Raw genomic sequence first — 12176 nt, forward strand, 5'->3', positions numbered from 1 at the left:
GCTCCAATCTAACTGAATCTAGGAGGTGTTTGAGCCACATCCTGCGCATCCTCGACCCTGTTTCTTTTTTAGTTTTTTTCTGGACTGTGAGGCACACATCCACCTGATCACATCCACCTCATCCCGCAAACATGCCGCATTTGCCTCATTTGAAACCAGCACCCACTCATCTCATTCAGACTGCCACGCTTGCAGTGACTGAACGGTAACATCTGTGCAGAAATCCTGCTGGTGACAAATGTCAGCTCGCCGTGGGCAGTGAATCCGAGTGATTTTTTTTTTATTTATTTTTTTTTTGCAGCAAAACGCCAATGAAGAGATGATGAGAGAAATTTCACAGAAAACACGCATTTTCGTTATGAAGGTGTGCAAGCACGCGCCGAGCATGTGGATCATACATGTATTTTTTTTTTTTTTTTTTAAAGCAGGCACCTTGTAAGTGCGGCTCATGTTTCAGTCTCCATCAGTTCCTGCTATTTGTTAAGAGGCTAACATTCACCCGGTGAGTTGATGTGGAGAATCACTTACACAGGATCAGCGGGTGCAGGTTGACCGCCAGTTACAGTCTCTTTCACGTTATCCCAGATAATGGCAAAAATAAAAGAGAGAAAAGACGCGCACGGATGCGGCTTACGGATGCAAGTGTAAACTTCCGCGACACCTGTCTGTCTCCCGGACACTTTTTGCTTTGCCTGCCCCTCCGCGAGCCGGCTTATTATTTTTTTCCCCCCCAAAGCAGCAGACGCAGGCACTGCTGAATGGGTGATCACGAGGTTTGTATTACACGTAAGGGAGGAAGGAGGGAGGGAGGGCACACGGCGAGCGAGGTGAGGGATTGGCACCCACCACTGGTTCTTCCTGTATTCACGGTGACACACAGATGGAGGCATGGGTGGGGGGAATTTGTGGGCTGGAAAAGAAAGATAGTTGTTGAATCCGTTTCTCTTCTGTTTAGCGGATCTGATTTCTGTCTTTTTTTTTTCTCTTTTTTTTCCGCTGGTGGCACCTGGGCATCCTGCGCTCCAGTTTTGGGAGGAGGAGGAGGAGGAGGGAGAGGAGGAGGAGGAAGGGGAGGAGGAGGCACTGGGTTGGTTGGCTCCTTCATTCACAAAGACAGTCACAGTCCAATTTGTCTCAGTGGGAGATGAGAACATCCAAGTTAATCCAGCATCTCTCTCTCTCAGATTAACCTGTCTCTGGCTGTTTGATCACACTGCTCTATTACTCCACTATTTGAAAGATCTTATTTATTCAGATTTTATATTTCATTTTAATAAGAAATCTAATTCTGTTCCATAGACGCTATGACGCATCACAGACAAATTGAAGTTTACATATATCTATTTCCATCCATCGCTGACGCATCTTAAATCCTGACTTATTAATGATTTTTTTTTAATCCATTCATTTAACTGAGCAAGCCGAACATATTACACCATCACATTATCCAAATTGCATTTGAATACCCACTGTCTTCTTGAGCTGTGGTCTGGCAGAGCATCAGAGATGATGCAGATCAGAGCAGCGAGCTGAGGAGGAAAACTTGGCTGTTTGTTCTCTTTATTAGTGCTCAGCCTTCAGGGGAAAATGCTGACGGCGGTGCGCTGCAAAAACACTTTCTAGGCTGTTACTTGCTCAGCAAGGCAAATTTTGGCAAGATAAAGAGCTCTCCTAACGTTGCAATTATGGGCTACTTTGTCGAGATAATAAATCAGGATGAACTGATGCTTTCTTTATCCAAAGTGTACTTACGGCTGCATTTTACAATAGATACTGCCAGGGAAACTGTTCAGAGTCATATATTCTTCATATTACATCATATTTTCTCTTATAAAAAATATCTCCATGAGTGGATTTTGTGCTGGGAGCCTGTGTGCCCCACTCAAGGCACACCCTTGATCCACATGCAGTATGTGCAGAGTCAGTCACAATGCTGCTGCAGTGGCAAGTCTCTGTAATCTGAGGTATTTGATTCCTATCAGAGTTTCACACACAGATAAAAATGAAAAAAAAAATGAATGTGCTGCAAATATTTATGCCAAGGGAGCACAGAGTCATTAAGTAAACGAGTATATTCACACAGATGGAGATCAACTGCATCACTTTTCATCTTCCCTCTGCTTCCTGTGTGCTGCCACCCCCGTCCATCTCCTCTTCTCCATCATCCTAAACCTGTCACCCTGGGTCTCCATTAACATTGGGATTCTTGTCCAACTCCATCTTTACAGCATAAGTGAGACACACTTTCAGACAAGAATGAATTGTATCAAAACAAACATCTATTTCTGTTGCATACACTATATCAGCCAGAATTAGTCTAGTGTGGAAATATGTGGCAGCGGCAATTATTGCTAGAAGGTCACAGGCCAGGTTTATTCAAATCTTTAACTTAAGCAAATCCGACTGCATAGCGAGTGCTCAGTGGTGCACTTTAAAATGAGTGTGCTTATTATGGTTCAGCGCTTATTGCTAGAAGGTTTAAATAACACACGTCTGGCCTGTTAAACTGCAGTTTTTACTCGTTTTTTTCTGCAAGTTTTAGTTTGGGAAATAAACATGCGTTTTTAAATATAAACCACAACACTTGGGCTGCTGGTGGAGGGAAGTTCTCAAACAGACTTTAATCAGGTGAGCTAGTAACAGGCAGGAGAGGGATGAGAGGAGGACAGAGCAGCTGTGGCTATCCCAGGATGAGAGGGGAAACAAATTGTCGAGCCCCGGTACAATCCCACGCCTCCATAGTGGGTCAGTGAATAGCTCCAGTGTGGAGCTTGGGTCAGTCGAGGGGTTTCACGTCAGCATTCCTCTGGTCACAAGCACATTTCTACAACATTAAAGCAACTGCTGGTCATATATGTTGGGGGTAAAGCTTATTAAAAGCTTCATGCTCCGCTAATTCTGGTGTTTATGCTTCGGTCTCTGCTGCTGAGTCACTTTGCATCAGCGACTCTGAGGTGAAAGAAAATATTATGTCTTCATTTTGTGGCTTTATTTGTGGACCTTTTCCTGTTTCCACAAAAGCTGCATATTGATAATATCCCCACTATTGAGAGTACGTGCATAATCCCATCAAACTCATATGTGGGAACAGAGGGAATATTCATGTATTCAGTAGCAGCCATGTGAAAATGAAATCAGCAGCCCATCATGGCGTGTCTTGATATAACAGTGTGGCTCCTCAAAGCCAGTCCCTGTATCTGTATGACATGACGTTATAGTGGTCTGTGCGTAGGTATATCGTTTCCCGTGACATTCAGTAATCTCGTGTGTTTGGAGACAGATCGCAGCCCCCCCCCCACCCCGAATGTTGGCATTTGAGGTTCTTTTCCCTCGTGGGCCTCGCCGCAACAATATATGATCTCGTCCTTCAACAAAATGTCAGCCTTCAAAAACCATAGAAATGGTCAGTGAATCATAACCGTCGTATACGATAGCGGGCGGTGAGAGCTGATTCATGGATGTTTTGTCAGAGAAATTTGTAACAATGATTCTTTTGGAAAGGCAACAATTTGTACTGTAACTGTAACTTCTTCCAGACGGAAAACCCCCGACCAGTCAAGAGTGAAACTACTGAACAGACATGACAGGATACAAGCAAACCTCAGCTGCCACCAGGGGGCCTCCAAAACATAACCTGCCTTTGGGGTGTTCTTGTTTTCTTCTGCTACAATCCTTGATTTTGTTCTGCCCCACATTTGGTTTCCAGACACTAACATACAGTATGCTCCAAGGACAAATTATCAGCTTTCTCAGTGTTATTAAAATTGCTGTGGTTTGTACTGTAAAAATAACACTTCAGACTTTAAGAACTTTGCATCCAAAATGTGCTGATTTAGTAGCACTAGTGATTACTTCACTCTAGTGCAATACAGTTATGTTTAAGCTGCCAATATCTGCACTTTCTCCAGTCTTGACTTGTGTGTTGCAAGAAGTAGAGAATTTATGACGGAAAACAAAAAAATGTGTATAGATTTACATATTAAAGATGTAAATTATTATTATATTTCATAATTCTAGTCTTTTTAATCTCAGTACAGACTCTTCCTACTACTATTTGTAGCCTACCTGTTATTATTACTAGGGATCATTGATCATTTTGAAGGCATAGAGTGACTACTCTTTAATCCCGCCATCGGGGGAAATAATTGATTAAATGTATTGATGTTTCAGTGAGTATATTGATGCCATAGAGACACAGTGACATGTGTGTGTTCAGAGAGGTAGCAGGTGTGTCAGATGCATTGAAGAAAAACAGCTTTTGCACCTGTGACACTCAACTTCTTGATCTACACTGACTTAAGCCTGCCTCTGTGCCCACCAGTGATAGCTGTTGATTTATTCCCACTTTGTTCTGGGAGAATTTTTTCTTTGCTGCACCACTTCCTCTCTGATGGTAAACAACAAGGTATATAATTACATTTGACACAAAATTTGCAAAAGATTCACTTCAGCTATCTTTAACAGGGAAAAGAGATTATAATGAGAGTAGCAATATATCTTCAGAGTTAACATGTTAACTTCAGTGGAAGAAAATATAGTAGAAAACATGATAGATATCAAAGCAAAACATACCATTCAACACTTTGCTTTTCCACCACTGGAGCTCGAGGCAACTCAAGGAAGTTTGATTCTGAACTTGCTGTTGTGTAAACAGCTGTTAATGCTAAAGTTGGCTATGCATGAAGAAAAGTTTTAGATTTAATCTTCACCTGAAGGCACCACACTGCTCATCAAAATGGTAATTTGGATATTCTGCCCTCGTAGCTTAGATACATATAATTTATTTTGCCTTTCACAGCTCTCTGGGGCAACAACCATGTCAAAATGTGGAATTCACCTGTTAAACATGCCTGACGACACATGAGTCTGACCTTTAAAACAGGCTCATATAACTAGTATGTGTGTAATATGTTCACATGCGTGTGTGGAAACATAAAGGGCATGATCATTAACGGTATAAAAAGACTGACCTCTCTAGAATCATGAATTATTTATCCTATAAAACTTAAGTGGTTATAAAACAGTGATCAGATGTTGAACAAGCCCATAAAGAATCTTGTAATTACTCATTAATTGGAATATAATTAGTAAATCATGATTTGTTGTAATTTATTCATTTATCAAAGTATTAAAGGACTGAGATTGCACAGACCTGTGGGTCAGAACATTGATTTTGGATTTAAGCTGCTGCTTTTAATCCTACAATAATGCTTGTGATAAGCCCTCTGCTGTGTATCTGGTAATGCTAAGATGAACACCATATATTTCCCCCCCTTTCCACTAATGTCGGCTTGTTCATTCTTCGGTGCCTCAGCTCATTCCATTTAAACATACATCGTATTGTGTTTGTCGGTGACGAGGTGGAGGTGAAGCCTCTGCCTACTCAGCATGACTAATTGCCCATAAGTGGCCATTGCAGTGTTGGAAACAAAGCATCACAATACCAAACAAACATCATGAGTCACTCCTTGCATTGTGTTGATATTCACAGCGAGGAGTAAGGGGAGGAAAAGGTATCATTTGATAGGGATGAGGGGAAAAGAGAAGCTTGTTTCACATATTTTTACATGTCACCAACAGCTGGATGGATGTGACATTTTTACATGTGATAAATGCATTTCAGAAATCTCAAGGGAGGATGGGGCTTCACTGATGGAAGAGATTCATGAAGCCATTTCCCCTGTTACAGCTAATAAACACACACTAATTGTCCTCCGGGTTGAGTAATGAGTTAAGGCAGTAGCTGAGGAAAATCACATTCATGATGGAAAACAACCGCTTTATCTCCTGGATACGCTACTCACAACCAAAGCGATGGCTGTTGGTATACGAGTGCAAGCAGGAAGAGGAGGATGGATGCAGCTTGCTCAGGTGCTGCAAAAAAATCCCCTAAGAGTATTTGTTCATTAAGACTGATGTGCATTTGAATACAAACAAAAACGCAGTAGCCATTGAGGGAAAGTAACTGTCTGGACATCAGGAGATTGGATTGTCCTTTATAGGGAATGATGGGCTGTTGCTTTAAAGCCGCTCAGAGTCTAAATGTTGTTCCTTATTTTCTGGCCAGTTCCTATTTGAAGATGTTTTTCACATACTGCGCTGAGCTTTTTAGATTAGCACTCACTCTTAAAGATGTTCCTTTGAGCCTCCAGTCACCCCAAACTAATTCTTTTCCCTTCCAGTGTTTAGAAACCACAACATATTGACAGTCTGGTTAATCTCCTTCCAGACTATATTAGTCACACAGCACAGAAGCTTGCTAACCCCCCTCCTTTCCGGAGAATACTTCACAAACGTGGATGAATGAGAGTAAATTTGCCAGCCACTCCACTTCCCGGGTTCGCTTGCCAGTAGTGTTCTCTGGCCCAGTTTAGCCACAGATGTTTACACAGGAGGTGTTTTTGTTTCATGCCACTCGGCTCTCAAAGATTTTTCTATAAAAGGTCTGAGAATCAGCGTTGCTTCTTGTTTACTCACACCACGGGAGAATTTGCACTTCAGCTCGGACGATAATATCTGCAGCCAATGAATACACCCAGCAACATGGAAAAAATTGATGACTTCAACTCATTCCTTTTGTCCAAAAAGCTATTGATATTGCTGAGCAGGAGTGCTACCTGCTCAGCACCAAACAGCAGACAAAGTTATAACATATAGTGAAGCATTTAGCCAGCAGGTGGTGGAGACCAAAAAACGAGCTAAAATTGGATATTGTGATGTTTGTGCTGCTAGCTTGCAACTGTTAGATGTGTAGCCTAAATGAGCAGCAGCTTTCACACACTTTTGATTTCAATATGGCGATGCCCCCCAGTGGCCAAAAAATTCAAATAATACAACATTTCATCTTATTTCCTTTTCTGTTAGTTAGTAGATAGTTGTGTTTTTATTAGCTGTCTTTGTTTCCAAATAGGTGAAGATTTTTATATAATACTTTGATTAGTTCTTTTTTTTTTCAATTGATCATTCATATGAACTATCCTACTCATCTATGATGCATTTAATTAGTGTAGCAACACATACACATGAATACCAATAACTATTTACATTGATGTATGTGACATTAATGGTGTGCTAATGCTGTAATTACTGAAAGACTTTAGCATGTGGACAAAATAGCAATGCAATGACATTTTATATCTCTCTGAACATGGCATGTGTTGTGACATACATGTATGTGATAATGTGGCTGCAGCTGCAGAAGGATGTACAACATCACTCATGTGAGACTGATCCTGTCCACACCTCATCTCGCCGAGATACACACATGACCAGCTCTCTGCTTTCGTCAGAGGCTTCATCCCTATGTGGCATTGTTTGAATCCAACTCATTGCTACCATGGTAACTAGAGCAGAGAGAGGATGGGATATAAATGAGAGATAGTCGAGGGCACGACCCGTACTATGTGTGACACTCTTGCATGACATCATGTTTAGTGTTCTGTCTGAATGAACAATGGTGATAATGACTGGATGAGTTTGCTTTAATTGGCACTGATCTACTAATAGAATATCACTGCTTCCATGGAGATATTACATAATATAATTTATAGTATAACCATCTTCAGAAACTGACTTTTACATAGGAAATTATGAGAGCTTTGTAATCCATATTAAGACACTAAAACCTTGTAGATCATGTAGGATTATTCTGTGAATATTCTGCAGGTTTTAATCTTGTTGAACCATTTCCCTCGACTGGCACATCTTCTTCATTTGCTAATTTCCTTAATTTTCCAACATTTGACAACCCCTAGTGCAGTGATACACATTTGTTTTTTAACCACATGTTTAAATTATGCAAATATATATACACAGTATATATCATAAATTGGGATGCTGATTCAAAAGAGAAAGAAGTTTATAGGTAAAAAAAAATAAAAAATAAAATAAATAAAAGTCTTATTTTTGGCTGAGGAGGGTTGAATAACTTTTTTTCCCTTTTTGAAGTCCTAAAATGGATGGTGCATTTGAGCTTTCCATTAACAACAGGGAGATGTTTTAGGGTGGATCTCTCTTTCAAGCTACACCGAATCTGTCAACAAACATTATAGCTGCATGGAAAGCCAATGTTTGCATCCTCAAAATAGACTGTGTCGACCACATTTACCAGTTTCAAACCTTTTTTTTTTGTTAAAAGGTGGTTTCCAAGTGATAAATAGGCTTTAATCGAACAAATCATAGTAAAACAAGAGCAGGAGAGCAACACTGTTTCTGCAGTGTGCCAGTTACTTGTTATAGACAAATGTTTGAATCTGCACCTGTCCTATTTTCTTGCTTGTGGAATAATATATATTACTTACTATTTTAAACCCATGTGTTGATTCATTTAAGACGTCACAAAGCCCCCAGCTATGACCTATGATTTAATTGATTATCTACAGACTGAATGTTTTCTCTTCCTGGGAGCTTTGATGTCTAAATTGATAAGTTATGGTAATTTGTAGATGGATCAAAGAGACTGCTGTTAAAATAAGGCAGTATTTCATCTGTCTAGCACGGGAAAACGAGGGCTGCGATTGCCGTTTTATTCAGTGAAATACTGTGGGGGGAGGCGGAGTGGGTACAGATGTAAGATTAAAGAAAAATTATGTTGGTAACTGATGGTATATGATTCTCTTTGAGTCAAATGAACACTCCTCTCTGTGAGCATGCTGCTAATGCTCAAATATCCAAGGACACATAAACAGAAAGTGAAAAAGCAAGAAGTCAGACAATAATCCCTCTTTGTTCAATGACAAACACGCAAATTGCAGCGCACCGATCTGTTTTTCCTCACCCTCGTCCTTGGATTCTGTCATTGTTTCCACATGAGAGGAATGAAAGCCTCATTGCTTTTCTCTCTTTTGCACCTTTAACAAAGCTGTTACCAAAGCCACGGAGAAAAAGAAGAGTAGAAATGTGCTACAGAGGAATTTTAGTTTGCAATCAGACCTATAGTTGCCTGGAGAAGATGGAAAGAGGTGCATTGAGTTTTAGTGTCTCATTTCTCAGACATAGATTAGGCCTATATCTGCAAAACCCCAGCTATATGTAAACACTGATTTTTCATTACCCTGCACTCCTCATCTGAAAGACATGATTCAAAAGTCTGCTATTTGGAGCATGACTGAGTTTGGTTCGCCAAATGGAGGCACAACAAGGATAATTAACTGTTGAAAATGTACTCACACTAGTTGCTATTTGATCATGCACACAAGCTATACAGTATTTACAAGGAGATTTCTCCATAAAGCGCTTGAGATTTATATGGCATTCCCTTTAAAGGAGCGAACATATGGCTTTCTCCAATTTTCCCCAGCCAGTTTCTACCAGCCTCTTTGATTGTTTCACAGTCTCACAGTGTGTTCAGACAGAACACAAAGAAAATTTTAGAGGCAGCGCAGCTGCACAGGCTACAAAGTCGATGCTAAAACATAGCCAAATTGTAACAATAAAGAAACATATGATGTGAACATGAAAAATATGTTTTCCAGGGATTTGTGAGAGACAGAAAGAGAGACTAAAGGAGAATAACAGAGACAACTGACAACTCTGAGTTCAGATAAAGGCTCAGCTCAGCATAAACAGACACATGTGTGTCAGCTAATGTGCTCAACATGTCTTTTAGCTTAGCATTAAGATCATAAGGTCGTAAAATCCATCCTTCCATTCTCACTAATTAACATTAAATCCTTCTTTAGGTGCCAGTAGCATATTTTGATTAGTTAGCTGTTTCCTTTAGCTTTCAATCTTTATACTAAGATAAGCAAACAGTGTCAAGGCTGGAGCTGCAAGAAAGCAAATCAGAATATTTCCTAGAACCAGTGGTGTAGTCTATGTGATATGCAGTATACCCACTGAAAATTCATTAATATTTTAATATACCCACTACAACAAAACTATAGTCTCTATGTAATGCAGGTATGAACAGTGTAGGTTCCCACCTAAAAAGCGGTATACTCACGATAAATTAGATTTACATTTTACACCACTGCCTAACTATCACTTTAAAAGGTAAACAGGTCAAATCACCCATTTCAACAAAACAACTACCCCCTGTCCCATCATGTCAATAGTTTTCATGAGCAAAACTTTCTGTCTGGGAAATAATCCTCATAATAAATGCTTCACATTGAGGTCTATAGCCATGGGCTACACAGTAACCAGGACATTCCTATTAAATTTTTTAACTGTATTTTTCAGCAGCACAAACAACATTCACCTCCATTGTATTGGGGCAGCTGGATGGTTCCCAAACCCTAATATCTAAGAACATGGAAAATAAAACCAAATCTAATTATTTTTTCTTTAATTCTTGTAAGCGTTTTGACAAGTGGAGCAATAAGGGAGTTGATGTTTTAGTTACATAATCCAAAACATCCATTAGTCCATGAGTCATGTGTCTTAATCCAGATGTTGTCTCCTAAATCACAGTTCCTGCTTTTTCTCATCAGTCACGCTGCTGCCAAACAACTTTGTTGCTTACCCTCACCCACGCGCAAATGTATTTCTGCAAGTATTTATGTGCCATAGATTACCTGTCATTCTGGTCAGCGGGAAAAGAAGATATTTTTTTCACAAGGTCAACAGCTGCTAGATGTAGAACATCATCTTCAGACTTTGGCAGGATCTCAAAGCAGAGCTGGTGATGAATGACACTTGGGTGAAAGCTGAGGACGTCCCTGCATTACAATTTTATACAGATAGCTTCCTTAAAAAGTTACTTTAAACTTGAGAGTGCAGAGTGAAAATCAGGCATTTGGAATATGAAATAACTCTACCCTAGCTGTCATTACTGTCTCTTTACATGGCCGCATTATGGTTTATGAGAGGTTAATGTGAACTTGTAGCCTTGGTAACATGATTTCGACAGGTCTTCCAAGAAGCCAGCCTGATGTTTTGTTAAACCAAAGCACAGACTGTGAACGTTAACATGAATGACAGTGAAATGACTCGCCTGGTCTCTCTGGTAAAGATGGCTGACATGATTTGTCCACTTAAGACTAAGTCCATTTTGGGTCGACTGCCAAGTAAAGCAGGGTTTGTTGTTTTGAGGTTATTTTTCACTCTTCCCTTCTCTTGTCTCCTGACTGAACAACATCCCCTCCATCAAACCACCTCACTGCCCTGCAGCTGTCTAGCCAGTCGTCTCGCTGAAACCTCTAGGGAGATGTTTGCAATAGCAGCTCGAACAAAAGTGTCGTTCCTATCTCAGGAAAAAAGAGGTTGGAAGGAAAGGGGGGCTGGATGAGAATCAAGATGAATAACTATCTTGCTCTCAAAATGTGACTCACAGAGAAATTGTCAGACACATCTCAGATGCTTTCACAGTTTTTCCCACAAGCCTCTCAGGTTTGTTGGAGAAGTCACATCTTTCACAGAACAGGAGAGTGGTACATGGGTTTGTCTTGGACCGGAAATGAAACTTAGTTATTTGCACATTTGTTATTTTTTTTACAGCAGTGCATATTTTCAGTATTAGTGGTGAGCAATTCCTCTGTGACCAGGAGCCTGAAGCTTGAAGACATTAGACTTGATTCTCTCCACTCTCTTGCTCCCACTCATTCTTTCCATCCTGTAATACACCTTGAGACAGGGAGTCTATTCATGTAGTACAACATGCCCCATAAGGAGATGCATTCTTCATGGCGTGCCACATTTTAAAGGCCATATAAACTCCTTACAGAGGCACCACCCCCCTCAGCGTGTTTGCCAGATAATGTAAAACATGCTGTACGACGTAAAGAGAACGAGAGTGAAAGACAAAGCTCCTTTCTGTTTTCCACAAAACCCTTATCATGATTTTATATCGACATCCTCCAGTTGTGATTTTATCTCCTTCACTGGGGCTCAGTAAACACTAGTCTGCAGCCTGAAAGATGAATCGACAGTTTTCATAGCTGCTGTATGTTCCACTGAGAAATATGCTCAGGAGTAATTACTGTAATTCTAACAGGCTTGCTGAAGTGTTTGAATCAGTGCAGTCACTGTACATGTTGAAAGCACAAGGACAGAGATTCATCAGCTCTGAGCCAAGAGACAAATTCACAGCATAATGCAGCATTTCTTCACGATATTACACGAACCTAACCACCAATTTTTCATGTGTTATGTACAGAAGTTTGACAACGTAAGTTTCCTCTCTCTCTCTTCACCCTCTTTCAAAACACACACAAGCACTCACACACACTGAGTTT

At 40.3% G+C, this 12176-nt stretch overlaps 1 protein-coding gene across 5 annotated transcripts in view; it reads right to left on the minus strand.

Annotated features, from left to right (window-relative positions):
* Positions 1 to 678, minus strand: part of myripb (myosin VIIA and Rab interacting protein b) — a 102722-nt gene extending 102044 nt beyond the window's left edge. For all 5 annotated transcript variants that reach the window (XM_085762662.1, XM_085762664.1, XM_085762663.1 and 2 more), the window contains exon 1: positions 529 to 678. The gene's annotated coding sequence lies outside the window, so the exon portion shown is untranslated. The remainder of the gene's footprint in view (positions 1 to 528) is intronic.
* Between the last annotated feature and the right edge of the window lie 11498 nt (positions 679 to 12176).

Source organism: Trachurus japonicus, chromosome 20 (genome assembly GCF_045865225.1).
Source record: "Trachurus japonicus isolate A0001 chromosome 20, Traja_1.0".
Lineage (NCBI taxonomy): Eukaryota > Metazoa > Chordata > Actinopteri > Carangiformes > Carangidae > Trachurus > Trachurus japonicus.